This window comes from Protopterus annectens, chromosome 3.part1 (assembly GCF_019279795.1).
Source record: "Protopterus annectens isolate FY-2018-M chromosome 3.part1, PAN1.0, whole genome shotgun sequence".
NCBI lineage: Eukaryota > Metazoa > Chordata > Ceratodontiformes > Protopteridae > Protopterus > Protopterus annectens.
Genome location: NC_056732.1, coordinates 976406008 through 976425350, shown reverse-complemented (window position 1 = coordinate 976425350; position 19343 = coordinate 976406008).

Here is a 19343-nt window from a genome sequence, read left to right as displayed (position 1 = left end):
TAAAGCCAACATTTAGTAACTCTTTTTGTGCACTTCAACAGTTGTCATCCAGTGTATCAAAAAAGGGGTTTAATTATAAGCCAAAGCATTATGATTTAAGACTAATGGCTCAAGACAATTCTTGAGTTAGGTAAACTAAAGGTGATGCTCTTAAAGAGGGTCATCCTCTTAACTTTATTGATCTTATAGACGAAAACATTGAACAAGTACTAGAGTTGAGAAATAGTAGACACAGCCACATTATTAATAAGGGACTAAACTATATAAAGAATATGGGAACAACAACCAATGATGAAGGCTACCTCAGGGTTCAGTCCTGGGACCTCTCTTGTTTGGCATCTACTTCTCTGATGTACAGGCCAACACTAAGGGACTTTGGCTAACAAAGTTTGCAGATGGCTGCAAACTGGGAGCCATTATTGAATCCCCAAATGATGTTGATACTCTACAAAAGGGCCTTACAGAAACAGATGCTTGGTGCCAGAGCCATGGGCTCAAGCTCAATGCCAAGAAATGTATAGTTATCCCCTTTGGGAAAAAACATGTACCTGTAAATTACCACATAGGTGGCAGTACATTAAACACCGAAAGTGTGATAAGAGACTTAGGGACACAGGTGGACAGTGGTCTCACCTTCAATAACCACATCGCCACAACAGTCAGGAAATCCTTCTATGTGGCACACTTCATCACTAAGGGCTTTTCATCCAGAAAAAAGGAGGTCATTTTCCCACTGTACTCATCTCTCATTAGACCCATTATAGAATACAACGCCCCATTTGGTATGTACCTTTCAAGACATCTGCAACAACTGAAAAGGCCGCAGAAATACCTCACTAAAAGAATCACAGGCCTAAAGCAGATGCCCTATTCTGACCGCCTTAAAAAACACCAGCTATACTGTCACATATCGTCTACTCAGAGGCAATTTCTGCTTAACATACAAGGCCATGTCAAACCCAGAGCTGTTGGACATGCTACACTTAAAGAAATTCCAATCCCTCAGAGCCACACGCTCCAGGGATCTAAACCTTGTCATCACAAAATAAACAAAACATGCTGGAGGGATAGGTTCCTGACCAAGAGTCTCCCCAGACTCTGGAACAGACTGCCCATACATGTCAAGCAGAGCACCTCTTTGACCCTCTTCAAAAGGAACCTTGATGATTGGATGGGAGAAAGGAAATTCACCCTGGGGATCACGTCAGTCACCCTGCTAGACAGGGGTCCAGGGAAGTAAATAGTGTGAGAAGAAATAGTCAGGGAATTGTTATGGCTAGGCTTGTATAGGCCCTAGAGCCGATAGCCTAGTACCAACCTATGAAGCCAAAGTGGACAAATTGATATAGCAGTATAGTGGTCCATTACCCACTGGACACTACAGACATTAAGTAAATTATTTACAAAAACTGTCATATATTAGAAAGTATAGAGGGATGTTTCTCAAGTTTATTGCCCCCCCAGTTTTATTCTTAAGAACAGGAGAAATATAAAAAAAATATTTTAGAAGGACCCCATCAAAAGGTTCAGTATTCAACTTATAAAACCTCAAATGTGGATATTGCAAACAATGCCCTTTTATAGTTCCTTGAGAAAAGAGGGGGAATCTTGGGTACCATCATAAAATGGAGAAAACCAGGTAGATATATCTGTAAAACTACAGGGATAGTGTATTTAGCCAGATGCAGTTCCAGTACTGCTTTTTACATGGGGAAAACTGAGAATGCCTTGAAGAGAATTTTATTTATTTATTTTTATTTTACATTTGTTGACCGAGCTAGTCTAACTGGATATATGTCCATTTTCAGCAAAAGCCCGGGGAGATAAGCTCCAAGGAAACAAACAAAATCACACACAGAAAAATCAATGTATACAATGAACATTGCAGGTGCAGTACAGAGAATAATCAAAGAGGTCATTCATTCATTCATAACATAATGCAAAATATACAGATACAATTAGTACAATACAAAATGTAGTTGCAATACATCATAAAGAAAAAGACAGCAGCTGAATTATACAATATATTAGTATACAAGTAGTCATAAAGAAAAAGTAGGTGCTGAAATTATACAATATATAAGTAAAAGTAGTCTCCTTAATGAGATTCTGAAGATGTAAGTAATAGTATAGAAGGACAAGGTAAGTTGCTATTAAGAAAAGGAACTTGATTACTGAGAAGAGGAGGGTAGGTTGAACCAAGTAAGAAGAGCTAGTTGATCAGTCATGTTTAGTACAGGGGCACAACTGGTGTGTTCTGAGGAAAAGTTTCAATTTGGTTTTAAAGAATGATATAGAGGGAAGAGAGGAAAGTTCGTTAGGAAGAAGGTTCCAGGATTTCCCAACAGTATTAGAGAAAAGAGACTCCCCAGCCCTGTTGTTTGATTTACAAATATTTACAAGAAGTTTATGTGATGATCGTAAGGTCTTTAGATTGTTGTATGGGGTAATGAGGTTAGATAGTATAGGGATATTGGTAGGTTGGTAAAGGGTTTTATGGGCAATGATCAGTTGGTGGAATTTAAGCAGATTTTGAAATTCAAGCCATCCTAGCTGCTTTAGATTAAAACAGTGGTGGGTTCAGAAAGGGTTACCTGTAGCAAATCTGGCTATGTTATTGTAGGAGTTTTCCATTTTATTAAGGTTATTTTTAGAGAGATTAGTATATATGGGTCAGGCATAGAGGAGAGTAGAAATTAGATGGGTGTGAGCAATAGTTATTCTAGCTGCAGGAGAGAGGAAGGGTTTGATCCTGTAGAGAGAGACTAGTTTTCTATTAACAGATTTTAGGGTATTGTTAATATGGGTGTCAAAGTTAAGGTTATCATCTATGGTGATACCTAGTAGTTTGGTAGTTGGATCTTTGGATACGAGAGTACCATTATTGGATGAAACTGTGAAATCTATTGGGGGGGGGACTTACAAGTAGCAGTAAAAAGGAGGAGTTTAGTTTTTGGGGGGTTCAGAAGGATACAGCACTGTGTAAACCATTGTTCAACTGTGTTAAACCCATTTTGGGTAAGGGAGTGAAGTTCAGATATAGATGTGGCTGAGCATATAAGTGTGGAATCATCTGCATATTGTATGCATGTAGCTTGGGGGATTGCTAGATGAAGGTCGTTGATAAATATAGAAAACAGGAGAGGTCCTAATATGGACCCTTGAGGAACACCAGTGTTAACGGGCAGATGGGTAGATAGAATGTTATGCCAAAGTACAGCCTGTTGTCTGTTATCTAAGTAGGACTGGAACCATTGTATAGCTAGTGCATCTAGTGACAGGGATTTGAGGATATTTATAAGTATCTGGTGATTTACCATATCGAATGCCTTAGACAGATCTATAAACAGTGCAGAGGAAAGCATATTGAGGTTACGGTTTTTGTTAATACAGTCAGTAAAGGAAAGGAGGGCAGTAGTAGTGCTGTGGGAAGATCTGAAACCATGTTGAGAGTTTAAAAGTAAGTTATTTTGGATTAGGTGGTCTAGCAATTGTCTGTGGAAGCACTTTTCCATGATCTTTGCTAAGGGAGAAAGTAGGGCTATGGGACGGTAATTGAAGACTTCAGTAGAGTTCCCACCCTTGTGAAGGGGAATAATATGGGATACTTTCCAGATTTTAGGGATGTGTCCTTCACTGATGGTTCTATTGATGAGAATGGAAATGGGATAGGCTATGGATTTGGCTGCCTTTTGTAGATACTTAGCAGGTAGTTGGTCTGCTGAAGGAGTGCACGGTTTCAGTTTTTGGATAAGGGTAAGAATATATATTGTTGGGACTGGTTGGAAGAGAAATGGAGGGGATGGTTTAGAGTTGGATATAGTTAAGTTCTGAGTAGATAACTGACTGACAAGAGTTTAAATGGCCTCAGTGAAAAAGGTATTAAAGGCATTAGCAGTCTGCTTGGGGTTCTCCTGGTCTGTGCCTTGTGGGTTTGGTGCGATAGATTGACCTGGGTGTAATAATTGATTAATACTCATCCAGAACATTTGTGGTTTATTATGGTGAGTCTGCTGTAATTTTAGGTAGTAGTTTCTTTTGTCAGACAGTATAGCTTTTTTAGTTTCATTTCTCAGCTGTCTGAAGTTTTGTTGGTCTACTGGGTTTGTAGTTAAATGAGATTTATTCCAGTATTTATTTCTGAGATGGATTTTTTGCCTGGTTTCTTTTGAAAGCCATGGGGCAGATTTAGTTCTCATTTTAACAGAGTGGGTTGGTGCATGGTGGTCTAATATGGCTAGGAAGTTAGAATTCAAGTAATTAACACCTTCCTCCAGTGTGAGGTATTTTAAGGGAGACCAGTTACATGCTCTTAGTTCTCTCTGGAAGAGATCAGGGTTGAAGTTTTTCTTGGTTCTAACTGTCCTAGATATGGTTGGATTAAGTAGATTGGATTTAAGCCTGATGATGTAGGTTAGTGAGTGGTCACTTACATCACCAGGGAGGGTTCCAGCTTCATATGTTTGGGGATGCTTATTTATGATAATCCAATCTAAGGTACTTTCTTTCTTATTAGGCTTATTTATCCTGGTAGGGGAGGTAATGGTTTGAGAAAAAACAAAAAGGTTAATATGGCTGGTAGGGTGGCTACTGCTACAACACTTCCAATCAATGTTAAAATCACCTAGGATTATGGTTTCTTGTGGTAAATTTTGGGATAACCAACAAAAGATATTTTCTATGATGGCAATGTTATTACAAGGAGGAAGATAGATACAGGTAATTTAGATGGATTTGAGTGTGTTAAGTTGAAGCTTGGTAATAAGAATTTCAGTGTTGGAGTCTTGAGGTGGTTTATAGTCGCAGGTAGTAATCTGTAACCCAGATTTAAATAGGATAGCTACACCACCACCCTTTCTGGTTGCATGGTCAAGCCACAAAATATTATAACTGGGTGGGATGACTTCATTGTCTTTAATTACAGGTTTTAACCAAGTTTCTGTTAAACAAAGAATGTCAAAGGAGTAGACTTCCAAGAGAGCATGGAGTTTTGCAACTTTGTTATTAATGCTACGTATGTTGAGGTGAGCTAATAAGAGTGAGTTAGGTGGTTTGATAACGGAATGGATAGTAGAGGGGTTGGGGTTGAGGAGTTGAGTGGTAGTAGCAGTTGTTGGGCCTGGGTTTGGGTGAGTGTCTCCATCTTTTAAAGAGAAGAGTAGTGTTTGAAGTCTGGGATTTGGGAATTTTCTATATAGAGGTAGAGATTTTCTGGGATTGGGAGAGTCATATCTAATGTGGGCTATCCTATGGTATTTTGCTAGTAGATAGCTGGGTGTAGATGTTATGTTAACATGGTTAGTGAAAATAGGTAGAGAAGGAGAGGTAGATAACTTATTGAGGTAGAGAAGGTGTGGCTATAATGGGTGTTCATAGGAGGTTAGCAGGAAAGCTGAAGTTAAAGGTGGTAGACGTGTAAGTATGAGTAACCTCTGTAAGAGGGCTGGGATTGGTAGCTTATACATCTGGAAGGGTAAGTTGTTAGGTTGCTATTATAGGCTTGGAGGTATACTAGGTGTGGAAAGGAATAGGTGAAGGATGTGGTGGGAGAGAGATATGGAGTGGTAAGTGAAAAGAGGGAATTGAAGTTAAGTAGCCAATAGTGAAGGGTTTGTAATTGATGGAAGAGGGAAGGGGTGTGGTTTGATGGTATAAGAGTAGGACCCCTGGGGGTGGGTGGGATTTGGGGGTAGGATAGGTGAGATTTGGGGGTAGGGTAGGGGAGCGGAGTGAGACTGCAGGACAAACTGAGCGGGTAGAGACTAGTGAAGTAGAAGCTAGAGAAGAAACTATCAGCAATCTAGTAACTGAAGGAAAGTTAGGCAAGCCAGGAGTGGGAAAGATCAGAGATAAAACAGAAGTCTATGAGAGAAAAAAACAGGTGGGTGTAGACAGTTGATGTAAAGGGTAAGTGAGAAAATAAGAGCAGGTCTAGGACTTAAGAGATGTAGTGTAATTACAGAAGAAATACAGAGGGATAAGCAGGAGATAAAGGATGGGATAAAGGTGCCACCTAGTGGGCAGATCTAGTATTGCAGGTAAGTATGTAAGGGAGCTAGCTGGTTTAGAACTAGGGAAGGAGTGATAGCTTGTAAAGGGGGTTATAAAGTAGAAGAGGTTTGTTGGATACAGGGTAGATAGGGGGTAAAGGCTGCTGGCTGTTCATGCTCGTAGCATACATTAGAACCTCTGAAGCAATAGTAGACGGTAGTCAGCTTTACAAGCAGGACTTGGACAACCACATAATTGAGAGGGTGCAGGGAAAATAAGGCTGTTAGATGAGACTGCAGGTATTTTGATAGGGTCCTTTGTCACCAGGTAGGTAGGTTCTTAGAGACTATATCAGGAACAGCGCAATGGGGAGCAGAGTACTTTAGGGAGAAAGAGAGACAAACATGGAGGAAAGAAAAAAAGAGTTCGCACATAGCAGGTAGTTATGATAATTAAACAAACAAAAAAGCTTTACATGAAGACACAATTAATAAAGTAGCTTATATTCATGCCCTTATTTTTGAAAGAAGCTATGGAATCACATTTAAGCTAGTAGTACTGTGACATTATAAAGTAGTCTAAACTATCATTTAGAGGAACTCTGAATCAGGTTTACTGAAATTGGGAGCAAGCAAAAAAAAAAACATAAGCTTCTAATATCCAAATATAAACTATACTAGCAAAAATAAAAAAATAACTGGAAAGCTACCTTAGAGAGAAATTACTGTACTACTCTATGCAGGGGCAGTGAGTTTACAGTATGGAAATACAACATTGAGAAAAATAAAAATAATACCATCACTTACTAGAGATGCTACACCTGGAGGGCTTTCAGCTGCAATTAGAGCAAATATGGCATCCAGGGTTTTTAAAACCTTTGGTGTGTTGTACCTGAGCAATCATTTGGGGGGTGGGGGAAGGGAGGGAAACCTTCAACTGGAATTTAAAGTAGCAGGGGAGAATCCAAGGGACTCTGCTAAACCTAACTAATTATCAAGGACAGCCAAAGAAATAAGGTAAACATATAGGCACCCTTGTTCAAGGACTGGAAGGTTTCTCCAAGAAAAACTATGTGTAGGAATTACACCACAGGTGGAAGTTGTATGCTGCTAACTAGTCTGCAATGGCAGATTTTGTTCTTTTTTATATTTGTATTCCCCTTTGCTCATTATTTGCTGCACACAATGTAGCTACAGATAAAAGCAGCTGGAGACTTTACACCTCTGTTTGGTGTTTAGTGAAGAACAAGTATTGAGGAGGAGGGACTGAAGGCTATTACTATTGAAAGGGGATAAATACCTTTACATAGAACAAATTATCAACAATTAATTGGATGGAATGGGGGGGGGCTAAGAGGAAGAAGGTTTGCAGCTATTGCCACTGGGGTATGCAGTCTAGCTGACTGTAACATATTTTAACAAGGCATAACAGTAGTTACAATAGCTGGCACCTACACTACACAAGCGGCAACAAGGTTCCTGGAGTTAAACCAGGGGCTGCAGTCTATTTTTGGATGATTGCTGGTTAGAGTTTTCTTTGCTTTTAGCTAGAGTGAGAGGATTTCTTGCTAACACAAGTGTGGGAGGGGGAGACCCAAAGAGATCAGGTCCTCAGTGACTCTAAAATTGCAAAGAAGAGAAAAGGAAAGAATGTAAGACTAAAAGCAATAAAATAAGGACATCAAAATAAGCACAACCATCATAAATATTGTACAGAAAGCAGAGCAAGTGAACATAGCCTATTAGAAGTCATCAAAAGAAATACATTCAGACTCTGCAACCAGTCTTATTCAGTAGCAGTCAGTATAACTAGTTAGAATATCCTATTACCAGACAACATTGCAACTATGTAGCAGTTTCACCAGTTTACCATAAATATCATTTTTGCACTTTACAATGTATGTTTAACTTACAGAAACAGAATATACAGTAGCAGCAGTGCAACTAGTTGAAATATACTATTACCAGACAATAAGGCAACAATGTAGTAGTTTCACAGGTTTACCATAAATATCATTCAGCCCTTTACAATGTATGTTTAACTTACAGAAACAGAATATACAGTAGCAGCAGTGTAACTAGGTGGAATATACTATTAACAGACAATATTGCAACAATGTAGCAGTTTCACCAGTTTACCATAAATATCATTCAGCCCTTTACAATGTATGTTTACCTTACAGAAACAGAATATACAGTAGCAGCAGTGTAACTAGTTAGAATATACTATCACCAGAGAATATTGCAACAATGTAGCAGTTTCACCAGTTTACCATACATATCATTCAGCACTCAAAAAAGAAAGAGTATTTCTGCCTTAGCACTATCATTTAGAGGAACTCTGAATCAGGTTTACTGAAATTGGGAGCAAGCAAAAACAAAAACATAAGCTTCTAATATCCAAATATAAACTATACCAGCAAAAATAAAAAATAACTGGAAAGCTACCTTAGAGAGAAATTACAGTACTACTCTATACAGGGACAGTGAGTTTACTGTGTGGAATACAACATCGAGAAAAATAAAAATAATACCACCACTTACTAGAGATGCTACACCTGGAGGGCTTTCAGCTGCAATTAGAGCAAACATGGCATCCATGGTTTTCAAAACCTTTGGTGTGTTGTACCTGAGCAATCACTTGGGGGTGGGGGAAGGGAGGGAAACCTTCAATTGGAATTTAAAGTAGCAGGGGAGAATCCAAGGGACTCTGCTAAACCTAGCTAATTATCAAGGACAGCCAAGGAAATAAGGTAAACATACAGCCACCCTTGTTCAAGGACTGGAAGGTTTCTCCAAGAAAAACTATGTGCAGGAATACACCACAGGTGGAAGTTGTATGCTGCTTACTAGTCTGCAATGGCAGATTTTATTCTCTTTTATATTTGTATTCCCCTTTGCTCATTGTTTGCTGCATACAATGTAGCTAAAGATAAAAGCAGCTGGAGACTTTGCACCTCTGTTTGGTGTTTAGTGAAGAACAAGTATTGAGGAGGAGGGATAATTATAACATACAAAAGAAGGATAACAGAAATGCACTTGCTAAACATTTTTTAAAATGCACAAAATTTAAAATGTTCGAATTTTTAGTTTTAGAAAAAAAATAATTTCATTGTGTATGGGGGGGGGGGGTTGGAAAAATAATCTTTTACATCAGGAAATGATTTGGCAATTAAGAATGGATGCTTCCAACACCCCCAGGACTCAATGACTGTTTCTATTATGAGCAAACTAAAATTATGGAGAATTAAATTATAGGAAGAAAAAGTGGTTGTTTATGTTTATTTGTGATTATAATACGAATTGTTGAATGATGTATGTGCTTAGATTTCAATAGTGCTATATATTAGATTTTAGATGTTAGAGCATTGTAGTTTTAAGAATTTGATTTCATATCAGGATAGATGGAGAAGATAACATATTTAAATTGGGATTTTTATCAGTTTGCATGGTTCTGATGAAGTCCTAGACACTAAAGGTATGAAAATGCTTAACCAAGCTTTACATATTTGTTTTTACTTTGGATCTTTTTAACCAGTGTTTATTTTTGATACATTTATTAAATTTGCTCAGCAACTGTTTTTGGACCTGTGGTTCGGTTGTTCAGTTCTTTTGGTCAATTTTTCACCTGACTTACTCTGTGTCTTTCCAGAATTCATTGGTTATTTGGTGTATCTCCATTGGATCTTAATTTTGTTTTAGAAAAATTAAGTCTTGTTCCATTTGAACCAGCTCATCAGACTGAGTTGGCTTTGCTGAGGTTCTTAACATAGAAATGAATGTTTCTAATTGCTCTGACTTCTGCAAATAGAGTGTCTTGAGCTGCTAGCTCATATAGTGAGACAGCCTTAACTCATTTTCCACAAATACAGAATTTCTTTGAGGACTAAGCCTTTACTTATGCTTAAAGTGATATCTGAGTTTACTTTGAGTCACACTGTTCACCTCCCTATCTTCTTTCCAGAACCTAAAAATGAGAGAGAAAGCATTCTACATACTCTGGATGACAAGATATGATTTAGATATTATCTTAACAAAACTAAAACCTTCAGAAATTCTGATCATTCATTCACTTATTATGAAGGTAAGGAAAAAAATATAACCAGTGTCAATGCAGGCAGTTTTCATATGGTTATCATATGCTATTTCCTTTTCTTATTCCCAGCATTACAAGTAAATTTCAGACAGGACCAAGGCACGTTGTACTAGAACATTCACATCTTCAGTGGCTTTTTTTTTGGAAAGGTGTAGACTCTAGAAGTATTATATAGGCAGCAACTTGGTTCTCTGTACATACTTTTACAAAGCACTAAAAATCTGACTCCTTTTCCAGGTCTAGAGCAGGTTTTACTAGGACCATTGTCCAGGGGCCCCTGGACCAAAATCCTTTCTCCTCCAAAACTTTATAGGCTATGGTATTCTACCCATATAGCTTAGGCTACTGGGGCAGTGATCTTATAATGAACATAGTGTAGTTAAGTAAGTAAGTTTAGTATAACAGCAGATGTTCACATATGTTTAAATAGATCACTGCTGCAATAGCTGCTTCCTCTCTCCACCTCCTTTTTCTTTCTTTCTTTTTTTTTTTTTACCATAGTGAGGACACAGATTCCTATTTACCTATTTGCCTCTTCATTAGCACTCTTCAAGAAAAATCATGATGAGTGGATGGGAAATAGGAAATACACCCCGGGGATCACTTCTGTGTCTCTGCTCAACAGGGGCACAGAAAAATAACTTTCTTGGGTGGTGTAAGCCAGGGAACCTTGTTGGCTAGGCTTATGTAGGCCCTCGGGCCAATAGCCTAGTACCTACATATGAACATATGAACCTAGCATTGACCTTTTTTTTGGCTCTAGCCTCCCCCTTTCTGTTAGCATGAAAGCTCTTCTGTGCTGCCTACCTTGAACTATCAACAGTCTGGGTGCATGGAAGTGCCCTTAATCTTTGGAAGCTAGCCAGACATTATATCCTAAGCAGAATATACCCCTAGAGCTAAGGCTACAGCAACAGTGATCTATTCAACATATAGTGCTATGGTTAAGTTTACTTATACAACTCTACTTTCTTCCAGCACCATAACTTTATATGATATCATATATGGAAGACCCTGTCTCTTCAGCTCTTGACTTTTGCAGTTCTCACATATGAGTCCTGTCTTTCTCTTGGATTGTGTGATCTCCTCATTCAACTTACTAACCGTTTCAGCTTCAGGATGCAAATTTTCCTATAGCTTTTGTATTCCTACTGTTTCTCCAAAAAGAAGATTTCGACCACCACAGCAACGAGCAGCAAAAAGCAGCGTAATAAAAGCAAACTAAAGTAGAAATAAAACAATTTTAATAACAAAAAGGTAAGCGCTTTCGCGGAAGACCACTTTCCCAGACCTTAATACAACAGACTACAGCCCTTATCAAGAGAGCTGAACCAATCAACACACAGAAATCTAAAAACCAACCAATAAAAACACATATAGCAGAAACATAATTTAATCCAAATCAAGCTCCAGACAAGTGACAAGTGGAGTATCTCAGGGTTCAGTCCTGGGACCGCTCTTGTTTGGCATCTACTTCTCTGAAGTACAGGCTAACACTAAGGGACTCTGGCTAACAAAGTTCGCAGATGACTGCAAACTGGGAGCCATTATTTAATCCCCAAATGATGTGGATATTCTACAAAAGGGCCTTACAGAAACAGATGCTTGGTGCTAGAGCCATAGGCTAAAGCTTAATGCCAAGAAACGTATAGTTATCCCCTTTGGGAAAAAAACATGTATCCATGAATTCCCACATAGGTGGCAGTACACTAAGCACTGAAAGTTTGATGAGAAACTTAGGGACACAGGTGGACAGTGGTCTCACCTTCGATAACCACATCACCACAACAGTCAGGAAATCCTTCTATGTGGCACACCTCATCACTAAGGGCTTTTCATCCAGAAAAAAGGAGGTCATTGTCCCACTGTACTCATCCGTCATTAGACCCATTATAGAGTACAATGCCCCATTTGGTATGTAGCTCACAAGAATCTGCAACAGCTGGAAAGGCCGCAGAAATACCTCACTAAAAGAATCACAGGCCTAAAGCAGATGCCCCATGCTGATCATCTAAAAGAACTCCAGCTATACTCTGTGGCATATTGTCTATTCAGGGGCAATCTCTGCTTAACATACAAGGCCATGTCAAACCCTGAGCTGTTGGACATGCTCCACTTAAAGAAATTCCAATCCCTCAGAGCCACATGCTTCAAGGATCTAGACCTTGTCATCACAATGAACAAAACATGCTGGAGGGATAGGTTCCTGACCCAGAGACTCGCCATACTCTGGAATGGACTGCCCATACATGTCGAGCAGAGCCCCTCCTTGGCCCTCTTCATAAGGAACCTTGATGATTGGATGGGAGATAGGAAATTCACCCCGGGGATCACATCAGTCACCCTGCTAGACAGGGGTCCAGGGAAGTAAATATTGTGGGAAGAAATATCCAGGGAATTGTTATGGCTAGGCTTGTATAGGTCATAGGGCTGATAGCCTAGTACCAACCTATGAACCTAAGTATAATATCAATGGTGACATCTGATTCAGCATCCAGAAATCTACAAACAACCAATAAAAACAGATATAGCAGACATCAATAGTGACATCTGCTGCTCATTCATAAAACAAAGCTGCTGAACTAATCAGCTCAATGAAGTAGGCCACGCTTACGAAGCACCCGCTTTGAAGAAATACTGTCATTTAAACCAGGTTTAACATTGGCTCGTAGTTTAATAATCCACTGTAGCTTTCTGTGTTCCATCTTATTCACAATATCACCATCCCATAGAGCCTCAGTTATCATTTCAAGGATAGCAAATTTAAACAATGAGCAACACCACATTCCACAAAATGTTTCACTAAAGCATTAGCCATCCTCTTATTCCTGATATCCCTTACATGCTCCAAAATCCTATCTTTCAACATCCTGTTCATTTTGTCAACATAGTAAGACTCACATGCTTGACACAAAGCCAAGTAACCAACGTTGTCAGCATAAAAACCAATGTCAGTTTGAGAATTACAAGCGGAAAGCCCAATACTACTAGTAGCAAATATATACTTCAGGCTTCGCAGGAACAGCATGGGAATGTACCTAGCTGATGAGAACATGACAAAGAAGGTTTATGAAAAGTCCTGTAACACAAAACATGCTTAAGTGACTGATTATTGCAAAAAGAAAATTGTGGTTCTGGACCCAGAACTTATTTTAAATGCTGATCTGACATAAGAATATGCCAATTTCTTTTAACAATTTCACAAACAGTACCAATATCACTTGAATATGTGAGCACCATACACATATTCCTTCTCACCTGTCCCATAGAAATAGAACATATATTGCCAACAAATCCTTCAGCAAAAGATGGTTTAGTGACAGTGTGTCTGAGTGCATGGAGAGTGTCTGAGTGTCTCTATATTCTCAAACATTTCAAAATGTCTTTCTTGTTCATAAATTCATTCCTATGCTACATCTTGTCTAACAGCTTTGCTAGAGGCATAGTCATAAGTTCATAGATGTTTCCTAGGCTAATGACCACAAGGACCTTTTTATGCCTAGCTTTGCATCCCAAATCTCTGACAAGTTATCATACCCTTGATAAGTGTAAGTAGGGTCATAGGAGATGAAAATTTACAGTCTGCCTGTGTCTGTTAGAGACATAGGTGCCAAACCAGGGATGAATGTCTTGAATTGGGTTAGGGAGGAACTCTGCTTCAAGTGGATAGGGGAACCTGTTCCCGAGAAGGGGTAGTCTCTGGGATACAAATCTGTCTCTCCAACAGGTTCTTTTTATATCACAAGCAAGGGTTAAGACTTTAGAACAGATAATTCTGGTGCTGTTTGTTTTGCGGATATGCATGAGGTCCATCAAGGTGGGGTCTGATGATATCTTTTATGCCAGGCATAGATCTCCCCTGAACAGTTTGTAGGAAACAGAATCCAGGGATAGGGCCTTGACTCGATCTGCATGGAGCATGTTACTTACTGCCTTTATTCATTTAGCGAGGGACCTCTGTGGACTTTTCAATTGTTGGATATGCCTGGTTACATACATACCAAAAGGGGAATTGTATTCAATAATAGGTCTGATGAATACTGAATACAGTGGAACAATGACGTCCTTGGACCTAGATGCCATATCTTTGTTTATAAGTTGCACAGCATAGATTGAATTCCTCACTACTGTAGACGTGATGGTCAAAGGCTAGATTACTTGTGTGTGTCCCAAAGTCTCTGACTACTGGGTCATCTCTTAGGAGTGTGTAGTCAATATGATAGTTACAGAGGTGGATTTTTAACCATTTGATATCCAGTTTTAATTTTTGTATTACCAAGGTTGATGATAATTTGTTTTTAGTTGGTCTACAGTGGGAAATGTGTATATATATATATATATATATATATATATATATATATATATATATATATATATATATATATATTTATATATATATATATATATATATATTTTTTTTTTAAGCTTAAACATAGTTGTATTGTTATTCAGTGGCTCACTAACCCATCATGTTCTATTGTGTTTTGTCCTTTATTGGTTAAATATGACCAGATGGTTCTTGATTATGGATATTTAAACCTGTTTTAATTGAGTAATACTAGTTCTGATGAAGTCCTGTTGAATTAGACGAAAGTGTTCAACTTGTGACTTATACTCATTAAAGTTTTATTTATAGCCAATGTAGCTTGTTGTGCATTCTTCCTGAGGAGATTGGCAGTGCCTGCACATTGCTTTTGGTTAGTTGTTTATACTGTGGCACCTTTTTCTCCTTTTGACTGGCTCCTGCGTTTTATTAGGGGTAGATGACTTCCCCGAAGGATACTATTATACATTTCTTGGAATTTAGTTTTAGTCCATGGCTCTAACACCAGTTATATGTTGGTGTCAGGCCTTCCTGGAGAACATTTGTATTGGTGGGGGATTCAATGAAAGCTCCTAATTTGCAATTATATGTAAATTTAGTTGGCCAGAGGCTAGTGACATTGGTCTAGACTTCAGATAAGTAAATGGCAAAAAGGAGTGGTCCCAGATCTGATCCTGAGGGACTCTGCTTCTTACTGGCCTCTTTGTAGAGGTGACCTCCCCAAGTCTAACTTCCTGGGTCCTGTCTATGAGCCAGCTGGCTAACAACTGAGTGACATAAGGGTTTGTACCTAACCTCTTGAGTTTGTCAACAATGCCCAAGTGGGGTATTGTGTCAACACCTTGGCCAGGTCAAGGTAGGCAGTATGAATCATTTTACACTCATCCATTGCTTTAGTGACGTTCTCAAAGAATTCCACCAGGATAAGTATTCTTGACTTGCCCTTGACAAAACCAGATTGGGTTGGATCCAGTGTCTGGAGATTTCCTATGTCATTATTGATAATTTCCATAATAATTCTTTCCATGACCTTGTATATGAGACTAGTGAGACTTATGGGTCTGTAGTTTCCAGAGTCTGTAGTTGGCCAACATATGTGCAGAGGGATGACTGTTACTGTTTTCCATTCATGAGGCATGAACCCTATTTGGAGGCTACAGTAAAACAGCAGTTCCTGAGGGTCTGATAGGTCATGTTTCATGCTATTTAGGAGGCATCCTGGGATATTGTCTGGGCATGTTGATGCAGTGTTCTGGCCTTAGAGAGAGCATTAAGGACCTGTTCTGTAGTGATAGGAGAGAGAGTTATATTTGATAGCATTTCCTGAGGGAAAATTGAAAGGGAGAGAGGGGTAAAGTTGGAACTGAATTTGTCAGCCAGTAGGTTTGCTATATCTTCTGGCTCAGTATAGATGGCTCCATAACAATGAGCACTGCACACAACTGTGTATTGCCTTTGAGGTTGTGGACAAAGCTAAAAAATGTCTTCTGGTTGGCCTCAGCCTGGGAGGCCAAATTTACTTCAAATTTGGCTTTGGTAGACTTTATTTGTTCTCTGAGTTGTTTTGTTTGATAAGAGTGCTTATATCCTGCTGGGTGCTGCACCTCCTAATTTTTGCATGATTTTCTTCCTTCTGTTATACAGCCTATCAATGTTGTGATTCCACCAGGGTGGCTTGTTTTTTGAGTAAGTTCAGTACTTCTTCCTGGTGGAAACCAAGCTGCCTCTATGCAGCTATTACTCTGTTTTTATGGGGTTTCTGTGAACAGTTACACATAGGCAGTAGTGTTCTCAGGGTTTATGGGGGCTTGAAATTTTGCAGGTTACCACTTAATAGTAGGAAGTTAGCCTTAGGGTAGTTCCTGAATATTCTAGGTTTAGCTGGGGTTCCAAGTTTTATTTTTACTTCAGTGGAGACCATTTTGTGGTCTGAACAGATCCAGTATGCTTGCACCCTGATTGGTGTATTGACAATTTGATCAAGGGAGTTTGTGTTTACAAAATCTAGGAATCTCTGTGCTTGTATGTTTGGTGTTGTATATGATTCCCAGTTAATAATGGGGTAATTAAAGTCACCCATGAATGTGGTATTGGGTTGGATGGTGAGTGCTTCCAGCCTGTAGCTTGCAAGGAAGTTATATGGGATTTTGCCTGTGGTGATTTGAATGTAGAGAAGCTGAAGTGCATTGTCTTGTTTGACTACCCTTGAGGTATATTTATTTTTTTATGTAAATCAGGACACTTCCACCTTTAGTCCCTGCCTATGTATATTTATTTTTTTATGTAAATCAGGACACTTCCACCTTTAATCCCTGCCTATGTAGTAGCTGGTCTAAATGTGTGGAAGGCAGTATAACCTTGCACTGTCAGTGTGCTTTCCATGGCTTTAAACCATGTCTCAGTGACTGTACAGATGTCAGTATTCTGTAGGGTGGAGAGAGCTTCTAGGGAGTAAAGTTTTTTGTTTATATTTCTAGCATTGAGCAGTAACATCTTGGTTTTGATTTGCTATGTCAGAAGTACTTTCAGTTTGGCATTGCATAAAAAGACAATATGAGGGAGGACAATGTTTTAGCTACTATTCAAAAGCTTGGAGGAGTGAGGTATAGGCTATCCTTGGCAAAGCAGGATGGTCTGTTGGCCATTTCCTTCCATGCTGAAAAATATTGCAACCCCTTAGAATGACACCAGAAACTAAGCCAATTATTAAAGTGAGCCATCTTTTGTTCATATTGCGTTATTATCCTTGGAGAAGGTAAAATGTTGCTCAGTGCTAGGTTCATACCAGCCTGGAACACATATTCCAAGAGCTCCATGATGTCTCCCTTCATATAGTTTGGGGAGGTATGTCTTATTTACACCTACATGGATTATGACTGTGTCATACTGATACCAGTTGTCCGATGACCCGAGTGAATGTTTAATGTGGTGGATCTTGGCCCCTGATAAGTAACTGACTGAGACTGTCTCCGTACTCATCCTGGTAAGAGGGACATCAGTGTGTCTCAAATTGGAGTCTCCAGTGACCAGTATATTGGATTGTGTGGTGGCTTGTCTTATGGGCTTAGAAGTAGTGGCTCCGTGAGATGTGGCTGTAAGTGTTGATGTGAGCGTTATTTTGAAAGTGTGCATTCAGGGCTGCTGAAGGTATTTGTTATGTGTACGTCATTTCGGAGGTCTTAGGCATTTAGGAAGATTACATTTAAGTTCCTCAGCATATGTGGGTGTATGTGTCTGCTTTAAATTGTGTGTGATGGGTGCAGTGTGTGTACTACTGACAACCTTATTGATATTAGGAGTGCTTTTATGTGAGAGCTTTGCCTCCAGTAATACTGTGTAAATGCATCTGTTACATACCATATCAGTTAGTTTGAGAATTAACTGGTCCTCAGTAAACATGTGGCGATGTCTACATTGCTTCAGTATGCCCATATTCACCAAGCTGGTAATAGACATAGTGGGGAAAGTTCATATCCATGGCAATAGACCCTTTTTGTTGCTTAGACAGTTGAAATGAGAATATAAAGTAATATCATAAGTATCCAGTTTGCAACTCTGGAGGCAGTGCTTGTCACTGCGACCTAGTTGTTCTGTGTACAACTAGGTATTAGGGAAATTTCAATGGTGCTTTTACAGGAAAAATGTCATCTCAAGGTGTCTTTGTCTATACAGGGCACTGCCAAACACTTGAGGAGAAACTAATAAGTAGACCCTGAATATATATGGATGAAGTATTTAGGCAGATATTCTGAAGTTAAGTAGACACCTGGAAATCAAGCAGTATTTACTGAAAAGAATGATTTAGCTTGTCAAGAATGATAAAAAGAGGAGAGTCACCTTAATGGCTACTACTAGTGCTGGTCTTACCACAGCTTCATGCTGCTGGGATACAACGTTCTTTTGCTGCTTTTCTCATCAGAAGCAAAACAGTATCACCAATCATACCTCTCAACCTCTTAGAGCAAGAAATCTGGACAAAGGCATAAATAAAAGTGGTACAAAGGCTCAAAAATAGGAACAATTGTTATATATTGCACTTACAAACTTAGAAAGTTGATAGAATATCAGCAAAATTCCACCACCAACAAGATAGTCCAGGAATGAAAAATGCAGGCCAAGAAGAGCTTCCAGTAGTTTAATAAAACACAGCAAAATTGACAAGATTACTTCCCAATACTAGCCCCAGATTAATTTTTCTGAGGTAGAATTTTAAGTCAATTAACAGCATGTCTATTTTAAATTGAGGAGAAGGAACAAACAACTCATTCTTGCTGAGTAGATCTGCAAGTTTAACAATACATTCAAAGTCACTGTAATTTAATAGTTTAAAGTCACCTGAATGATTAAATATCAACAAAGGTCCTTCTGTGGCATTTTCTCCTTGAAAGTCAGACTCATCGTCGGTTAATGCACTAAGTTACTAAGTTATGCTGTACGATATCCCCGTGGTTGCTGCCACCTGTTTCCCTGGTTCCTTTTCCACTAGTTGTGTGAGATACTTTCTGTCTCTGATTTTTTATTCTCTCAGAATGGCGAAAAAATTCCCCACTGACCTGGCTCTAAAGGGCTGTCTTGGCATTCGTCTTGGTTATGCCTGGCAGTTTCTGCTTCCTCGGTGACATCATCATGTGTAGAAGAATTGTTACTACTACTACTGGAAGCTCTTCTTGGCCTGCATTTTTCATTCCTGGACTATTTTGCTGGTGGTGGAATTTTGCTGGATTTGGTCTTTGTTATTTTGATATAATACCAGGTTGTGCATTAGCATGAATTTTCTGAGGGGCATGAGGTCTGAAACTCAAATGTCTGTCATTATTTTCTAAATTCAGTCTTTAATGATTTGCTACTAATTTGCCAGATAAACAAAATTGTATGAAAAATGGACCAAAAAATATGAGGCAAAAAATCTGGACAGTCTGCAAAAATCTGTACA